Source organism: Bos javanicus, chromosome 6, assembly GCF_032452875.1.
Source record: "Bos javanicus breed banteng chromosome 6, ARS-OSU_banteng_1.0, whole genome shotgun sequence".
Lineage (NCBI taxonomy): Eukaryota > Metazoa > Chordata > Mammalia > Artiodactyla > Bovidae > Bos > Bos javanicus.
This window is the reverse complement of record NC_083873.1, coordinates 3306915-3326521: the sequence shown is the minus strand read 5'-3', so window position 1 is coordinate 3326521 and position 19607 is coordinate 3306915.

Genomic DNA, 19607 nt, shown 5'->3' with positions numbered 1-19607 from the left:
AAAATATAAGAATACCAGACCACTTTACCTGCCTCCTGAGAAATCTGTATGCAGGTCAGGAAGCAACAGTTAGATCTGGACACGGAACAATGGACTGGCTCCAAACAGGGAAAGGAATACGTTAAGGCTGTATACTGTCATCCTGCTCATTTAACTTATATGCAGAGTACATCATGTGAAATGCAGGGCTGGATGAAGCACAAGCTGGAATCAAGATTGCTGGGAGAAATATCAATAACCTAAGATATGCCAATGACATCACCTTTATGGCAGAAAGTGAAGAGGATCTAAAAAGCTTCTTGATGAAAGTGATAGAGGAGAGTGAAAAAGCTGGCTTAAAACTCATAATTCAAAAATTAAGAATATGGCATCCTGTCCCATCACTTCATGGCAAATAGATGGGGAAAGAGTGGAAACAGTAACAGACTTTATTTTCTTGGGCTCCAAAATTGATGCAGATGGCCTGTAGCCATGAAATTAAAAGACATTTGCTCTTGGGAAGAAAAGCTATGACCAAACTAGACAGCATATTAAAAAGAAGAGACAATAGTTTGACAACAAATTTGTGAATTGTGAAAGCTATGGTTTTTCCAGCAGTCATTTATGGATGTGAGAGTTGGACTCTAAAGAAAGCTGAGCACTGAAGAATTGATGTTTTTGAACTGTGGTGATGGAGAAGACTCTTGAAAATCCCTTGGACAGCAAAGAGATCAAACTAGTCATTCCTAAAGGAAATTAGTCCTGAATATTCGTTGGAAGGACTGATGCTAAGGCTGAAACTCCAATACTTTGGCCACCTGATATGAACAACTGACTCATTGAAAAAGCCCCTAATGCTGAGGAAGATTGAAGGCAAGAGGAGAAGGGGACAACAGTGGATGAAATGGTTGGATGGCATCGCTGACTCGATGAACATGAGTTTGAGCAAGCTACAGGAGTTGGTGATGGACAGGGAACCCTGGCGTGCTGCAGTCCATGGGTCACAAAGAGTTGGACATGAGTGAGCAACTGAACTGAACTGGTTATGCCTTTCCTATATCCTCTTGCCTCTGTGGTGTTACCACCATGTCCTGTTTAATTTTGAAAGGTTCTATTCTACCTCAGCCTGACATTACTTTTAGAACATATCATATATGCCCATCTAACAGATCTTATACCTAGGCCAAACTAGTACAGGAATAGTATATAATCATTGGATGTATCTCTAGCTATCTTTCTATTTCTCTATATAATGAAGAAAACCTCATAATGAAAATATTGATATCAATATGTCATTTTGATGTATAATCCTGTATCCTGAAACTGTCCATGACTTTTGCCTTTAGCTTCTAACAGGTAAAAGAGTTCTCAGGGTTTTCTTAGAGTCTGTATCCCAGTTTATAATTTTTAATTTGGCTTGAATAAAATTCCCTTTTTAAAAGTTCTTTATTGTTATTTTATTTTTTGTTGATATTTGCTTGATGTAATTGGCAACATATCAGAGACATCCAACAGAGGAGGCTTGGAGTCTACCTTGAACTAGTGCCTGGTACTAGCACGAGTCCTTTGAGCCCCACCTACTTCTCAGTACTCTTCTCAGGTGCTTTGGTGAGTTCTCTTGATATCCAGACTTCATTGTTATAAATGAGGTACTGAAAGAAGATTAAAGGTCTAAATAAAAAAACATACATAAACCCCAATGTTCACAGCAGCAGTATTTACAATAGCCTACACATGGAAGCAGCTTAAATGTCCATCAACAGATGAATGGGTAAAGAAGATGTGGTATATATATATAGTGGAATATCACTCAGCAATAAAAAATAATGAAATAATGCCAACTGCAGCAACACGATAAAACTAGAGATTATCATACTAAATGAAATAAGACAAAGACAAATATTGTGTAATGTCTCTTGTATTTTGGATCTAAAAATATGAACTCTTTCACAGAAGAAAAAAAAAAGACAGAAAACATAATTATCAAAGGGAAAGTGAGGGGGATGGGGGAGGATAAATTAAGAGTTTGGGATTACCAGATACACACTACTATGCATAAAATATACAAACAACAGGAGACTACTGTCTAGCACAGGGAACTATATTCAATACCTTGTAATAAGCTATAATGGAAAAGAATCTGAGAAAGAAAGAAGCACACTCAACGATCACACTGCCCTCTCAGAGAGTTGTTCAGATTATAAATGAATTAGGCTACCAAATAAATAATGGGAAACTGTGTCTCAAAGGCCAAACAGCTTCCTGAGAGACAGCCACTCAGGGGAATTCTGATTGGCTTCAGATACAATTGGGCTTCCCTGGTGGCTCAGATGATAAAGAATCTACCTGCAATGCAGAAGACCTGGGTTCCATTCCTGAATTAGGAAGATTCCCTTGGATAAGGGAATGGCTACCCACTCCAGGATTCTTGCCTGGAAATTCTCATGGCCAGAGAAGCCTGGCAGACTACAGTCCATGGGGTTACACAAAGTCACACACAACTGAGCAACTAAGCACTATAGCACTCAGATACAATTAGAATGAAGCCAATGCTTGTAAGTACTTAACTCATGAATGGCCAGGATGGAGCTCTTTTTCGTATTCCAAAACTGCAGAGAAAGCCAGATTGATTAAACATCTTTGCAAAGTTCTGATCCCGAGAAGACAAAAGTATTTCTAAAAGAAAGCTTGGTATTATAACTCTTATTATGTTTTTGAAGTGTAAACCAAGCTTACTTTTGAGACTACAATCTTGGCTCAATTAGTAGACCCTAAAATTAAGAAAAAAACAACAACAAACAAATCCTGGGGTATACTTTTTTAAATTCAAGCAGGAACGCCACAAGATCAATGTCTATCTGGATATATGTATAGCTCTGTGTAGCTTGTAATTATGATATGTCTCTATATCCAGATGACATTATCAAAGTTAATTTGTGAAAGAGTTCTAGTTCACTGACTTAAAGCAAAGTGCTTCCAAATAAATTATATATTTAAGTGTAACTTTAGCCTAGTTTAAAAAGGATTACACAATCTAGAAGTTATCTAGGGAACAAAAACAAGTTTAAGCAATGGTTTAATTAATAGAGACATGCCTTTCAGTTCAGTTCAGTTACTCAGTCGTGTCCGACTCTTTGGGACCCCATGAATTGCAGTACGCCAGGCCTCCCTGTCCATCACCAACTCCCGGAGTTCACTCAGACTCACGTCCATCGAGTCTGAGGCAAAGTAATGTCTCTGCTTTTGAATATGCTATCTAGCTTGGTCATAACTTTCCTTCCAAGGAGTAAGCGTCTTTTAATATCATGGCTGCAGTCACCATCTGTAGTGATTTTGGAGCCCAGAAAAATAAAGTCTGACACTGTTTCCACTGTTTCCGCATCTATTTCCCATGAAGTGGTGGGACCGGATGCCATGATCTTCGTTTTCTGAATGTTGAGCTTTAAGTCAACCTTTTCACTCTCCACTTTCACTTTCATCAAGAGGCTTTTGAGTTCCTCTTCACTTTCTGCCATAAGGGTGGTGTCATCTGCATATCTGAGGTTATTGATATTTCTCCCGGCAATCTTGATTCCAGCTTGTGTTTCTTCCAGTCCAGCATTTCTCAGGATGTACTCTGCATATACGTTAAATAAGCAGGGTGACAATATACAGCCTTGATGAACTCCTTTTCCTATTTGGAACCAGTCTGTTCCATGTCCAGTTCTAACTGTTGCTTCCTGACCTGCATACAAGAGGCTCTTTAGTTCTTCATTTTTTTCCATAAGGGTGGTGTTATCTGCATATCTGAGGTTATTGATACTTCTTTCAGCAAACTTGATTCCAGCTTGTGCTTCATACAGCCCAGTGTTTCTCATGATGTACTCTGTATATAAGTTAAATAAGCAGAGTGACAACATATAGCCTTGACGTACTCCTTTCTCAACTTGGAACCAGTCCATTGTCCCATCTCCCATGTTTTAAGTGTTGCTTCTTGATCTTCATATAGATTTCTCAGACCCATACTAGAATAAGCCATTTATCTGAGGACCACTGGTTTCTTTTATTGAAAATACTATTAGAATCATCAGTTAGGATGTTAGCTGTAATCAGTGCTGCCAAGGTGTTACATCTAGTCCTCTCAGCAAATACAACAAAGAGATATATGTTTTTATAATAGCTAATGTATGTACACATATCTACTAGTCATCTTTCTATCTACTCATCTGTACTATATAGTAGTCCCCCTTATCAGTGGAGAATATAAGACCCCCAGTGGATGCCTGAAACCATGAATTACACCAAACCCTGTACACAGATCATGCTTTTGCATATGCGTCCAAAACTATGATAGTTTAATTTATAAATTAATCACAGTGAGAGATTAATAACAACAATAATAAAATAGAGCAACTATTACACATACTGTAATAAAAATTATGCAAATATGGTTTCTCTGTCTCTCAAAGTATCTTATTCTACAAATTTTAGGTAGTTTCTGTCTTTGCCAAGTACTCCCCAATGCCCTGCGGCTATAACTTTTGCAGTTTGAGAAGTGGCAGCATTTCTAGCAGCAATTTCTTTTGCCTCCTTTGCAATTTCAAAGACAAAAAATTATTATTACCATATATCTTAGCAATGTCAGCAAATGATTTTTTCTTTCCTGATAAAGTTGAGAACTTTCACCTTTTCACTTACAGTCAGCACTTCAGAGCTTCTCTTTGGAATATTAGAACTCCCAGCATTACTACTCTTGCACTTTGGGGCCATTATTAAGTAAAATAAGAGTTACTTGAACACAAGCACGGTAATGCTGCAACAGTTGAACAGACAACTGAGTGACTAGTGGACAGGACAAGCTGGACCCGGGGATAACTCATATCCTGGGTGGGACAGGGCAGGACAAGGAAATGGTTCAATCATGCTGCTCAGAACTGTGCACAATTTAAACTATTAAGTTATTTCTGGAACATCCCATTTAATATTTTCAGACTCTGGATGACACCAGTTAACTGAATCCACAGAAAGCACTGGTAAAAAGGGGACTCACCACATGAAGTTAAACATGAGTCCACTCTGGTGTTTCCAGCTTTAAGCTGTTATCACATGAATCATTTTAGCTTTTTCCGTATGCTTATCTGTAAATTCCTGCTCCAACAGTGAGGTTTCTGGATCGCAGCATCCACCATCCATTTACCTCATAGTTCCATTCCCACATATATGTATAGCAGTAACAGATTTGTTCATTATCTCTGTGAAAAGAAACTCTACGAACTAAGTACATGCTTATGTACATTTTCTTTTTAGCCTACTTCTATAGACTCAATTCATTTCCAGAGTTATTTAGGTAAGAAGCTTATTCTCTGACCCCATTCTGTGAGGTTTTTCATACATTTGTAATACATTTAAATTACTTTGTAACCCACAGCATGCTATTCTGGGATTCTCCAACCTCCTAAATAAGATTTTCAAATTTTTCAAACATTGAGGTTTACCTTTAGTGCTCTAAAGTTCTATGAATTGGGTTTGTTCATTCTACCTTGTATTCATTATTACAATATTATACATTTAGCTTCACTAATGTAAAAATTCTATATTTCTTACCAATTCAACCACACCCCCCAACCACTGGCAACAACTGGTCTTTTTATTGTTTCTATAGTTTTATCTTTTTCAGAATGTTATTTAAGTGGTATCATATTAATATTTAGCTTTTTCAGACTGGCTTTTTTTGGCTCAGTAAAAATTAAGGCTTAATAAAATTTAATATTTATCCACATCTTCTCATGACTTGATAAGTCAGTTTAATTACTGTCATACTGTTTCTAAGTGTGTGAGTCTGTGCTAAGTCATTTCAATGTATCTGACTCTGTGTGATCCTATGAACTATAGCCTGCCAGGCTCCTCTGTCTATGGCATTTTCTAGGCAAATATACTGGAGAATACTTGGTTGCCATGCCCTTCTCCAAAGGATCTTCCCAGCCCAGGGACTGAATGTGGGTATCCTGCATTGCAGGCAGATTCTTTACCATTTGAGCCACTAGGGAAGCTCTTGCAAGTGTGTGTGTGCCCCTAAATTAATATGTTGAAATCTTAACCTCTAAGATGATTGCATAAAGCAGTGGGGCTTTTGGGAGATCATTAGTGTTGCGGTCCTTTAATGGACCGGAACCTGGTGGTCCGGAGTCGACGATAAGAAAGTGAAAGAAGGAAAGAGACTAATATCCCCTTGGTTATGCAGAAAACCAATAAAGCCCTAGAACAGGGCTTGTACCACTTATGCAGGCACAGGGCGTCCTCTCAAGGAGGTCTTGAAAGCCCGGGCAGGAAAGTGAGCTCGGCAGGTTTCCATGCTCCAGAGAACTTAGTCAGAAAGAGAGAGAGAGAGAAAAAGAGAGAGAGAGAGAAAGAAAGAAGGACACGGGGACCCAAGTGGAACAAGAGTGCTTTATTGAACTCTGTGTAAGTATATATACTGTTTTACAAGGTAGCTTCTTCAGCAAAGATAAAGATCAAAAGGCCAGAATTACAAGTTACCAAGGAAACAAGGAGTAATAGAGGTCATCAAGCAAGAAGACAATCCATATCAAAAGAAAGAGGGTCGTAAATAATCATTTTCACCATATGGAAAAGCTAATGAAGAAAATCCATGCATGCATTCCGTCTCATGACCTGTTCTGGGAGCAGCATGCTGCTCCACTTATTCCTGTTACCAGGAACTGATAAGGAACAGAGGGCTCATGAGAGACAGAAAACAACACACAGGAATCCTACTGTTAAACATTCCCTGACACATTAGGTCATGAGAGTGGAAGACTCTCGATGGTACTGGAGTCCTTACAATAAAAGCCCATGAAAGTTCCTTTCTCCTTCTACTATATGAGGTGGCGGTGAGAATGACCTTAAGTAAGGAAGAAGGTTCCCACTAGACACTGAATCTATTGAACTCTCAGCTTACAGAACTGAGAAATAAATTTCTGTTGTTCATAAGCTCTCCAGTCTGAGGTAATTTGTATAGCAACCTGAACATATTAAGAAAATTGGTACCAGAAGTGGGAATGCTGCTAAAACAAATATCTAAAGATATTGAAGAAGCTTTGGACATGGGTAATAGGTAGAGACTGGGAAAGTTTTGAGATTCATCTCATCCTCTACTGCTCCCTTCAGCTTTTTGTCTTCAATCTTTCCCAGCATCAGGGTCTTTTCCAGTGAGTCAGCTCTTCACATCATGTGGCCAAAGTACTGGAGCTTCAGTTTCATCATCACTCCTTCCAATGAATTCAGGGTTGATTTCCTTTAAGATATGTATATATATATATATATATATATATATACACACACACATCCTATATATGTATATATATATAATTTTTTTTCTTGTTTCACTAGTTAGGACTTCCAACACAAAGCTGGGATTTGGACATCCTTGTCTTGTTAGGGGGAAAGCATTCAGTCTTTCACCATTAAATATAATGCCAAGTGAAAACATTTTGCTGACTGTTGGAACCAGCCCCAAAACAAACCAACCTGAGGGAGTGGTGCCACAGAAGCATAAGAAAAAACAAGACTCAGAAATAAGGTGGGGATCAGGGAGCTGATGCCATTTGCAGGCAAAAGCCCGGATCCTAATCCTTGCCTGCCTTTTATTGTTGACTTCTACTTCCTTATTTGTGCTTTAGAGATATCTGTTTTTCACAATCTCAGATCAGGGATAAAGATATACAAAGCACAGTCCTCAATGTCAAACCTTCAGGCCTTTCATGACTCTGTTTAGCCCTTCAGCAAGTGACGCCCTTTCTCAGCAACTCCCTCAAGGCTCTGGTCATGAGAACAGGCACTAATGGTTTTCCATCAGTCACATCAGTACTTCAGCATCTTGTTTTCAAGATGACTTTCCAAGATGTACTTTTTACTGCTCCCAGCCCTTCGCCTGGGGGTAATGAGAAAGTCATTCTTATTTTTCAAAGAAGCCCTGTTAATTACAGTACAGCCCTGTGCATAGCATATTCCTGACAAGTGACATTCTTTATCAAAATGAGAAAATTACGCTCAATTCTTACTATACTGAGAGCTTTTGCAAGAAAATTAGTACAAGACTACTTAGTTTTAGTGTTCTTCACTTTATTTCTCTTCCCAAGTATATATATATTTTTAACACATTGAAGATTTGCTGCAATCCTTCATTGAACAAGTTTATAGGCACCATTTCTCCAACAGCATTTGCTCACTTTATGTCTCTGTATCACATTTTGTTCATTCTCATATTTTAAACTTGTTTACTATTGTAATGTTTGTTTTGATGATCTACGATCAGTGATCTTTGAAGTAACTATTACGATTCACTCAAGGATAATGGTTAACATCTTTTAGCAATAAGATTTTTTAAATTAAAGTATGTACATTGTTCTTTTGTTTTTAGATTAAAAACCCTGTTCTACACTTAATAGACTATTCAGTTCAGTCACTCAGTCGTGTCTGACTCTTTGCGACCCCATGAATCGCAGCACACCAGGCCTCACGGTCCATCACCAACTCCTGGAATTTACTCAAACTCATGTCCATCGAGTTGGTGATGCCATCCAGCCATCTCATCTTCTTTTTTCCCCTTCTCTTCCTCACCCCATCCCTCCCAGCATCAGGGTCTTTTCCAACGAGTCAACTCTTCGCATGAGGTGGCCAAAGTATTGGAGTTTCAGCTTCAGCATCTGGTGTAAATGCAATTTTTATGCACTGGAAATGTGACTCATAGGGCTTCCCTGGTGTCTTGGGTGGTAAAGGATCTGCCTGCAACATGAGAGACCCGGGTTAGATCCCTGGGTAGCAAAGATCCCTTGGAGAAGGAAATGGCAACCCACTCCAGTATTCTTGCCTGGAGAATTTCATGGACAGAGAAGCTTGGCAGGCTACAGTCCATGGAGTTGCAGAGTCAGACAAGACAGCTACTAATGATGTAGTTCATTATTGTGGAATCTGATTTATTGTGATGTCTGGGACTGAACCCTGCAATATCTCCAAGGTATGCCTATATTCAGTTATGTCAAATGATTTGTCTGTTTCAATTGATATGCTCAAATGTTTTCTCTTCATTAGACTTTTTGTATGTTTGGTTAGATTGAATGCTAAACCCTCCTTGAATAACTTTCTTAAATCCTACTTCAGCTCAGTTCAGTTCAGTTCAATTGCTCAGTTGTGTCCCACTCTTTGCGACCCCATGGCTTCAGGCTTTGCTGTCCATCACCACTTCCTGGAGCTTGTTCAAAATCATGTCCATTGAGCCTGTGATGCCATCCAATCATCTCATCCACTGCCGTCCCCTTCTTCTTCTGCCTTCAATTTTTCCCAGCATCAGGGTCTTCTCTAATGTGTCAACTATTTGCATCAGTGGCCAAAGTATTGGAGCTTCAGCTTCATCACCAGTCCTTTCAATGAATAGTCCAGGTAGATTTCCTTTAGGATTGACTGGGTTGATCTCCTTGCAGTCCAAGGGACTCTCAAGAGTCTTCTCCATCATCACAGTTCAAAAGTATCAATTCTTCAGCACTCAGCCTTCTTTATGGTCCAATTCTCACATCCATACACGACTGTTGGGAAAACCATAGCTTTGACTAGATGAACCTTTGTCAGTAAAGTAATGTTTCTTATTTTTAATATGCTGTCTAGGTTTGTCATAGCTTTTCTTCCTAGGAGCAAGCAAATTTTAATTTCATGGCTGCGGTCACCATTTGCAGTGATTTTGGAGATGAACAAAATAAAATCTGTCACTATTTCCCCATCTATTTGCTGTCAAGTGATGGGACCAGATGCCATGATCTTAGTTTTCTGAATGTTGAGCTTTAAGCCAACTTTTTCACTCTCCTCTGTCATCAAGAGACTCTTCAGTTCCTCTTCACTTTTTGCCATAAGGGTGGTGTCATCTGCATATCTGAGGTTATTGATATTTCTCCTGGCAATCTTGATTCCAGCTTGTGCTTCATCCAGCCTAGCATTTCTCATGATGTGTTCTGCGTATAAGTTAAATAAGCAGAATGACAATATACAGCCTTGATGTACTCCTTTTCTGATTTTGAACCAGTCCATTGTTCCATATTCGATTCTAGCTGTTGCTTCTTGACCCACATACAGATTTCTCAGGTGGCAGTCTGGTATTCCCATCTCTTTAAGAATATTCTACAGTTTGTTGTGATCCATACGGCCAAAGGCTTTAGCAAAGTCATGAAGCAGAAGTGTATGATTTTCTGGAATTCTCTTTGTTTTTGTACAGTCCAAAGGATGTTGGCAGTTTGATCTCTGGTTCCTCTGCTTTTTCTTAATCCTACTTAGTGAAGGTATATTATAGTTTTTACAAGTTTTGGCATATCAAATTTTAAAGGATGCTTGTTCAAGATATTTACAGATATATTCATGTTTATCATTACCCCTTCTTTATTGTAATGTATTTTTCTGATGTGTGTATCATGATTATCATGGTCTCATGGAATGAGTTAAGATATGTTTCCTGTTTCTACTTTCTGAAGGAGATTTTGGAGAATTGGTATAATTTGTTTTTTTAAATGTTTAATAGAATTTACCGTTAAAACCATCTAGCTTTTAGGATTTTTTTGGAAGGATGTTAATTATTGATTCAATTTTCTTAATATTGGGCTCTTCAGGTTTTCTATTTCTCTTTGTGATGTCTCATAGCTTGTGCCTTCAAAACAATTGTTCCATTTCATTTAAGTTATGAATTTTGTGATCATATTATTATAATGCTTTATTATTCATTTAATGTACTTTAACACAATAATGATTCCATTTATACTTATATTAGTAATTCATGTCTTTTCTATTTTTTCTTTATTAGTTTGGCTTGGGTCTTATCAATTTTATTAATATTTATTAAGAACCAATTTCTCATTTTATTGATTTTCTCTGCCATTTCCTGTTTCATTTATAAATTTCTACTCAAAAATTTTTTTTGTGTGTGTGTGCTTGCTTTCTTTTGTGCTTGCTTTAATTTGATCTTCTTTCTCTAATTTTCTAAGGTGGAATTTTGTTATTGATTTGGCATTTTTGTATTGTATTAATTTAATGCTTAATTTTTTTTCCCAAACGACAAGTTTCACTGCATTCCATAGATTTTGATAAATTGTATTTTTTTTTTCCTTCAAAACATTTTCTAAAAATATTTGATACTTCTTATTGGTCTGAGTTTTTTAGAAGTCTGTTTTTAAATTTCCAATTATCTGAGAGACTTTCCATTTGTATTTATGTTATTCAGCTCTAATTTTATCCCCTTGTGGTAAAGAATATACTTGAACAATTTATATAGTCTTAAAGTTGTTAGTATGCATTTTGTAGTTCAAAACATGGTCTATCTTTGTGAACACCCCATATATCCTTGAGGAAAGTGTTTTTTTTTTCTGATATTGTTGTATGGAGAATCCATAAACTTCATTTAGTTCAAGTTGATTAATAGTGCAAGTCAAATCAGCTGTATCCTGATTGATTTTCTGTCTTGTGATCAATCAGTTACTGACAGATTGAGTACTGAAATGGGTCTACTTATTTCTTTTTTTAGTTCTATCAGGTTTTGCCCTATGTATTTGATACTCTCTTGTTAGATGCATATACCTTTCAGTTTGTTACATCTTTTGGAGTATTATCCTCTTTATAAATATGCAGCTTCTCTTTTTATCTCTGATAATTTTCCTTCTTCTGAAGTCTGGTTTTTCTGATACTCTACCTTTCTTTTGATGGTGTTTCTGTATCTTTCTCTATCTCTTTACTTTTAATATACACGTTTCTTCATATTCAAAGTAGAATTCTCATAGACAACATATAACTGAATTCAATTTGTTTATCTACTCTCAGAATCTCTTTCTTTTTATTGCTATATTTAGACAAGTCATATAAAAAGTCATTTTTGAGGTATTTAGATTAATATCAATCATATTTACAATTGTTTTCTGTTTTTATTTCCAGAGGCTTCTTTTCTTTTGCCATCTTTGGTTTAATTGAGCATTGCATATGATCATTTTATCTCTTAGCATATAAATTATACATCTTTTAAATTAAGGTTTTTCCATAGTTTGAGGTAAACATGTTTAACTAATGTAAATCTACCTTCAAATAATACTATTTTACTTGATGGGTAGTGCTGGTGTATTATAATAAACTATTCCCAATTCTTTCCTACCTTGAAGCATTGTGGTCATTTTTACATATCCACATAATATAATCACACAACCATTATTAGTATTATTTTGTTACTTCTAGATCAATTTTTAAAAATTAGCTATTTATACCTTCTCTGATTTTATTCCTTGTTTTGAAGCAAGTATCTGGTTTTCCAGACAGAATGGGCATGATGACTTTCAAGCTTTTTACATGTCAGAGTTGAAGGGGAATGCCAATTCAAGTCAATGCTTCTATTGATTTGATATTTGAAATTAGAATGCCTGAATGCAAATGCAGGGTCCTATGAGAAGACTGTTGAGAAACCCTTGGACTGCAAGGAGATCAAACCAATTAATCCTAGAGGAAATCAGTCCTGAATATTTATTGGCAGGACTGATGCTGGGGCTGAAGTTCCAGTACTTTGGCCACCTGATGCAAAGAGCTGACTCATTGGAAAATACCCTGATGCTGGGAAAAATAGAAGGCAGAAGGAAAAGGGGATGAGTGAGGATAAGATGGCTGGATGATGTCACTAACTCAATGGACATGAGTTTGAACAAGCTCCAGGAGATGGTGAAGGATAGGGAAGCCTGGTGTGCTGCAGTCCATGGGGTCACAAACAGTTGGACACGATTAAGTGACTGAACAACAACAATGCCAGAATTACTGCTTTTTTAAAAAATCACTAATTCTGTGTATGCAGCCATTGCATCTTCTCTTTTATCCAATCAAAATACTTGATAATTCATCTCTTCACAAAATCTAAGCTATTTGCCAAACATTCTATTAATAAATGGATGATCTAATTTTCCCTAATTTTCATTGCAATGCCAGATGATAGAATGTAATGTTGGCATACATATAAGCAGCCAACTTTTCAGTCTCATGTTGAATCATGGATCAAAGATCTAATGACCTGTGACTGAGAGGTGAGTATCACATGGTATGACTTTGGTCAAACATTGATTGAAAATACATAGTCAATTTTAAAATGATGTATTTATATTAATCAGGATTCTTCAGAGAAATAGAACTGATAGGATGTGTGTGTGTTTATGTGTAGAAATGAGTTGGTTCATGTAATTATGCAACTTAGGCAGTCCAAACTCTGGCAGGAAAACGAGACCCAGAATAGCCAAAGTTCTGGTCTGAGTTTAAAGGTTTTCTTATTTAGAACCAGGAGCAACTATTGTTGCAAATCAAGTCTAAAGGTAGTCTTCTGAAGAATGCTCTCTTGTTTTATTCAGGTTATATACTGATTGAACGAGACCTACTCACAATGAAGAGGGAAATCAATTTTACTCAAAGTTCATCAGTTTCACTGTTAACTTCATCCAAAATTACCTCACATAATATTCTGAAAAAGATAAAAACATCCCAATATCAGGGCACTCCATCACCCAGTCAAGTTAAAACATAAAATTAATCATCAATGAATGTAAATAGGTATCTTGGTAGATTTATAGTATATTTTCTAGAATAACTTTTTAAAATTAATGACAAAACTAAGGATCATATAGAATAAGTGACAATTTCAAAACCACACAGTAAATATTAGGACAAGAATTAAAATTCATTTCTGATTTGGGAATCTATACATATCCCATTATGTCCTACATTTAGCTGAATGCCATTTGCTTTTTAGTTTGGTATTTCTCATACTGTTTTCAACTCAGATTTTATTATCCATGGCTAAATCATGTTACAACTAAGTGGTAGTATTGTACAATAAAGGATTTGACTGGTCTTTGTCCCAGGTTTCTTAGACAAAGCATTTAAACCATTGGAATTATGCTAGTAATAGAAGTATATTTATTATAGTGGGTCCCTTCTGAGTCTAAGCTAAAGAGGTGACTCATAATAGGGCTTTAGATAGCTTTAGGCTGTGTGTTGGCCATGCCAGAAAGACCAACCATGACATTAGAAGCATAGTATTTTGAGCTAAGTGACATCAACCCAACCTCCATGGAGTGCAAGGGAGATGAAGATTGAATTTGGTTACATAATCATTGATTCTATCAATCATGCCTACGTAATGAAATTACGATAAAAACTTTGGATACCAAGGTTCTGGTGAGCTTCCTGATTGGTGAGCACATGAACACGCCAGGAGGATGACATGTACTGATTCTACAGGTAGAGAACACAAACTCTACATTCAGAACTTTCTTTGACATTGTCTTATAAGTTTCATCTTTCGTCTGATTCAAGTCTTTTTATAATAAAACCATAATAATAATTAAAATGATTTCTTTAGTTCTGTGAAATATTCTAGCAAATTATCAAATCTGACAGGGTAGTGGAAACACAAAATTTATCCAGTTAGTTAGAAGTGTGTTGGTGACCTTTAATTTGCAGCCAATGTCTGGGATGAAGGCAGTCTTGTTTAGTACTGTGCCCTTAACTTGTGGTGGTGGTGGTGGTGGTTTAGTCACTAAGTCGTGTCTGACTCTTGCGACCCCATGGACTGTAGCCCACCAGGCTCCTCTGTCCTTGGGATTCTCCAGGCAAGAATACTGGAGTGGGTTGCCATTTCCTTCTCCATGGGATCTTCCTGACCCAGGGATTGAACCCAGGTCTCCTGCATTGCAGGCAGATGATTTACCGACTGAGCTATGAGGGAAGCCCCCTTAACTGGTGGAGCATACAGCAACTCTGGGTAGTTAATGTCAGACTTGCATTGCAATATTGCAACTAGTCTATATGACTAACTTGCTGTGTCTGGAGAAAAAGCAGAAAATATGGAGTAAATTCTTCCTTTTCCATCTATAATGGCCATTATTTTTCTCAAGAATGTCACACTCACTGAGCCTAGATAAAAATCTCAAAAATGTCTTAAAATCTTCCTCCAAGCATAAACGACCTGATTCCTTGGCTCACACTAGAGGTTCTTTGTACAAATTAATTTGACTGGATCTCCTATACCAGTCATAAAATATGTCACCTTAAGAATGAGCCACACTAGATCATGTGCTCACACTTCTCTCAAGCAATGTATAACAAAGCCTAAGACAAGAGTCATTCTTATGCTTCTCAACATATTGAAAATTATTGATCAACTGTACTGTTTCTCAAACTAATTTCCCTAGTAGCAGATCTAGGGTTTAAAGATCTATGGATTAGGGAGAAAAATGGGACAAGATTAGGGTTTCAATTTTATCTTGTGTTAAAATTATCAAGGATAATAAAACTATTTTATCAATTGCAAAACATGGGTTTCTATAAAGTTGGCTGGACACCAGATAATTAATCTGACACATACAGGTATAATGTGAGTAAATAATAGTTTTCTTACTCCTAAGGATCAAGAGATTTATCAAAAGGAGATGAAGATAATATCAATGATATCAATGAAGATAATATCAATCAGGCTGAAGAACTATAAACTATAAAAATAGTACTGGGGAGGAGACACAACAGTCCTCCTCATACTACAAAGTGTATTATAGTTCTGGATGCTCACATATGAAATGCTCATAGTTCTGAAAGTGGGGGAGCATACTGATGGCATTTAAGATGACATATAATTCAGCTCATTAGAGCTAGGAATGAATACAGACTTATGTAGATGAATATATCCTGTTGCCTAGCCATAAATCATATAAATACATCTTTCCTTTGGGCTAATAACCCACCATTAAAGTCATTTTTTTCATTGAGAAAGTCTTTATTTCTTAAGTTTGTGTGGTTCAAACTCCTCCCTGTTTTTAAAAAGGTATTTTTTGTTATTCAATTCTAGAATACTCTCTACAGGCTTAAGAAAAATGAAAAATCAAAAGCCACATAAGTGAAGTGAAAGGGGAAGCTATGTTCTTTGTGAACACATTGTACTCCATTTATTTTGCTGAGCACTTTCCCCTGTGCTATCACCTTTAACCATCAAAACAACTTTGAAATAAGGATAAATAGTCTTCTGAAATATGCAGAACTAACTCACAATGTCAATGATAGGTAATTTGGAAAATGTTACAAAGCTAGCAAGAAATAAAGTAGGATTTAAATTTAACTTTTTATCCAAACCTGGACTTCTCTTTAGGACATATTTATATAAAACCATATATTCCATATATTCCTTGGTGGCTCAGCTGGTAAAGAATCTGCCTGCAATCCAGGAGACACAGGTTCAATCCCAGCGTTGGGAAGATACCCTAGAGGAGGGCATGGCAACCCACTCCAGCATTCTTGCCTGGAGAATTCCATGGACAGAGGAACCTGGCGAGCTGCAGTCCATGGGGTCACAAAGAGTCTGACACAACTGAGCATAGACACATACATATAAAACCATATACAGTAGCATTTTTTCAAGTTATCTGAAGCAGTGTAACTTTATTTTTTTATTTCATTTATAAAGAAGAAATCAAAAGAAAATAAGGTTTAAATTTTATTGTGTTAAAATTATTAATTATAAAAAAATTGCTTATTGTTCATCCTGCTCATTATGCCAATTGCCTTGCTGTTCATACTGTTTGTTGAACCCAGGGTAGGTAAGGCTAGAGCTAGGAGGCTGGAAGAAGATGGGAGGAGCTGTAGGAACTGAAGACATACTTATTCTTTCCTGGCTGGCATGGGGGACATAACACAGCCTCTCTCCTTGCTGATGCAGCAGCTATAGCAGCAGCCATAACTTAACCATAATGTAGCCATAACTTAACCTCACATAACATAACCATGATGTGGCCCCAGTGTATCCTTGGGGCGGCAGCAGCCAGGGCTTTTTAGGTGAAGCTTATACATTCTTACAGAACAAGAGTAGCCATGGCTAAGCGAGTACCTCTTGCTGCACGTGTGAAGCACTATAAGTGATCTCAGCTATGATATAACTGTGCAAAGTCATTGTTTACAGAACACGTGCTGAGAGGGCATGAGAGCGTGAGTTGAGAGAGCCTGACTGGCACCATCTTGTTAATTTACCCACAATCCTTATGCAATTTTTAGCACCTGCATGAAATATATTCATAAATAAACCTTAAGCAAGGCACATTATTGTGAAATGTCACAACACCAAAAGAAAAAAGGCTTGTCATGGGATGTCTCAAAGACTAACCTGAAGAAAAGAAAATAGAATATTTAATCCCATATTAAGATAGTCCTCAAAATAACAGAATCCCCCAAACTTCATTTGTTTCTGTATCAACCACTTTCTTTTGTTTGTTTTTTAACACCTAAATTTAATTTAAAAATTGTATACAAGTTTTAAAGGTAATTTTCCATTTGCAGTTATTGCAAAATATTGGTTATATTCCCCACATTGTATAATATATCCTTGAGCCTATCTTACAACCAATAGTTTGAACTTTCCACTCCCTCACCCTTACATTGTCTCTGTATCACATTCTCCACTGGTAAGGACTGATTTGTTTTCTATATTTGTGACTCTGCTTTTTTTTTTTTTTTTTGCTATATTCACTATACTACATCACTATACTACATATTCACTAAACTACATTACTATAGTTTTCAGACTCCACATATCATTTATATCATACAGCATTTGTCTTTCTCTGTCTGAAATTGCACTAAACTTAATACTCTCTGAGTCAATTGCAAATGACAAGATTTCTTTTTTATGGCTGAGAATATTCCATTCTATATATTGCTTCTTCTTCATCCATTCATCTATTGATGGACACTTAAGTGTCTTACAAGTCTTATCTGTTATAAATAGTGCTACTACATTAACTTCCTTATTAAATTATTTTTAATTGGAGGACAATTGCTTTACAAAGTTGTGTTAATTTCTTCCATACATCAACATGAATCAGCCATAGATATATGTATATCCCTTCCCTCTTAAATCTCCCTCCAACCTCCCACCCAATCCGGCCTCTCTAGGTTCTCACAGAGAACCAGGTACAGCTCCTTGTGTTATATAGAAACTAAAAATAAGCTGTTTACTTTACATATGGTAATGTATATACTCTCTCAATTCATCTCACCCTCTCCTGCCACCTCTGTGTGCATAAGTCTGTTCTCTATGTCTGAGTCTCTATCCCTGCATTGAAAATAGGGTCATCATACCATTTTTCTATATTCCATATACATGTATATATGTGTGTGTGTGTGTTAATGTACAATATTTGTCTTTCTTTTTCTGACTTACTTTACTCTGTTAACAGGTTCTAGGTTCATCCAGCTTACTAGAACTAGATCGAATGTTTTCCTTTATATGACTGAGAAATATTCCATTGTATATGTGTACCACAACTTCTTTATCCATTTATCTCTTGACTGACATCTAGGTTGCTTTCATGTCCTGGCTATTGTAAATAGTGCTGCAGTGAATATTGAGATACATGTGTCTTTTTCAATTCTGTATTCCTCAGGGTATATGCTCAGTAGTTGAGATTGCTGGGTCATATTGTAGTTTTATTCCAAGTTTTCTTTTCTTCTTTCTGTTTTTTTAAATAAATCTCCATACTGTTCTCCATAGTGGCTGTATGAATTTACATTCTCACCAACAGAGCAAGAGGGTTTCCTTTTCTCCACATCCTCTCCAGCATTTATTGTTTGTAGATTTTTTGATGATGGCCATTCTGACCACTGTGAGATGACACCTCATTGCAGTTTTGATTTGCATTTCTCTAATAACAAGTGATATTTAGTATTTTTTTAATGTGTATCCATCTGTATTCCAGAGAAACATCTACTTCTGCTTCACTGACTATGCTAAAGCCTTTGACTGTATTCAGTTCAGTTTGGTTCAGGCACTCAGTTGTGTCTGACTCTGTGTGACCCCATGGACTGCAGCACGCCAGGTGTCCCTGTCCATCACCAACTCTCAGAGCATACTCAAACTCATGTCCATCGAGTCAGTGATGCCATCCAACCATCTCATCCTCTGTCATCCCTTTATCCTCCCACCTTCAATCTTTCCCAGCATCAGGGTCTTTTCCAATGAGTCAGTTCTTCACATCAGGTGACCGAAGTATTGGAGTTTCAGATTCAACATCAGTCCTTCCAGTGAATATTCAGGACTGATTTCCTTTAGGATGGACTCTGTAGATCACAGCAAACCACGGAAAATTCCTAAAGAGATGAGAATACCAAACCACCTTACTTGCCTTCTGAGAAACAGGTACTCAGGTCAAGAAGAAACAGAACAGGAAATGGGACAACAGATTGGTTCAAAATTGGGAAAGGAGTACATCAAGGCTGTTTATTGTCACCCTGCTTATTTAACTTGTATGCAGAGTACATCATGTGAGATGTCAGGCTGGATGAAGCACAAACTGGAATCAAGATAGGCAGATGACACCAACCTTATAGCAGAAAGCAAAGAGGAACTAAAGACGGTCTTTGATGAAAGTGAAGAGGAGACTTAAAAAGCTGTCTTAAAACACAACATTCTAAAAATCTAAGATCATGGCATTCAGTCCCATCACTTAATGGCAAATAGATGGGGAAACAATGGAAACAGTGACAGATTTCATTTTCTTGGGCTCCAAAATCACTGCAGATATTGACTACAGCCATGAAATTAAAAGATGTTTGCT